The sequence below is a fragment of the Rhinopithecus bieti genome, unplaced genomic scaffold (genome assembly GCF_001698545.2).
Source record: "Rhinopithecus bieti isolate Rb0 unplaced genomic scaffold, ASM169854v2 scaffold_42817, whole genome shotgun sequence".
NCBI lineage: Eukaryota > Metazoa > Chordata > Mammalia > Primates > Cercopithecidae > Rhinopithecus > Rhinopithecus bieti.
This window is the reverse complement of record NW_016893118.1, coordinates 1-886: the sequence shown is the minus strand read 5'-3', so window position 1 is coordinate 886 and position 886 is coordinate 1. Positions and strand designations below refer to the sequence as shown.

General features: G+C 41.5%; 1 pseudogene across 1 annotated transcript; it reads left to right on the top strand.

The window, feature by feature from the left end:
- Positions 1–4: 4 nt before the first annotated feature.
- LOC108525937 (SRSF protein kinase 1 pseudogene) lies at positions 5–879 on the top strand (annotated as a pseudogene). Its single transcript, XR_001884372.1, has one exon. The product of XR_001884372.1 is annotated as an SRSF protein kinase 1 pseudogene (transcript).
- Positions 880–886: the final 7 nt, after the last annotated feature.

The window sequence follows — 886 nt, the reverse complement described above, 5'->3', positions numbered from 1 at the left end:
AGAATCAGAGAGTCCTGTTGAAAGACCCTTGAAAGAGAACCCACCTAATAAAATGGCCCAAGAAAACTTGAAGAGTCAAGTACCATTGGCCAGGATCAAACACTTATGGAATGTGATACAGAGGGTGGTGCAGCAGAAATTAATTGCAATGGAGTGATGAAAGTCATTAATTATACTCAGAACAGTAATAGTGAAACATTGAGACATAAAGAGGATCTACATAATGCTAATGACTGTGATGTTCAAAATTTGAATCAGGAATCTAGTTTCCTAAGCTCCCAAAATGGAGACAGTAGCACATCTCAAGAAACAGACTCTTGTACACCTATAACATCTGAGGTGTCAGACACCATGGTGTGCCAGTCTTCCTCAACTATAGATCAGTCATTCAGTGAACAACACATTAGCCAACTTCAAGAAAGCATTCGGGCAGAGATACCCTGTGAAGATGAACCAGAGCAAGAACATAATGGACCACTGGACAACAAAGGAAAATCCATGGCTGGAAATTTTCTTGTTAATCCCCTTGAGCCAAAAAATGCAGAAAAGCTCAAGGTGAAGATTGCTGATCTTGGAAATGCTTGTTGGGTGCACAAACATTTCACTGAAGATATTCAAACGAGGCAGTATCGTTCCTTGGAAGTTCTGATAGGATCTGGCTATAATACCCCTGCTGACATTTGGAGCACAGCATGCATGGCCTTTGAACTGGCCACAGGTGACTGTTTGTTTGAACCTCATTCAGGGGAAGAGTACACTCGAGATGAAGATCACATTGCATTGATCATAGAACTTCTGGGGAAGGTGCCTCGCAAGCTCATTGTGGCAGGAAAATATTCCAAGGAATTTTCACCAAAAAAGGTGACCTTAAACATATCACGAAGCG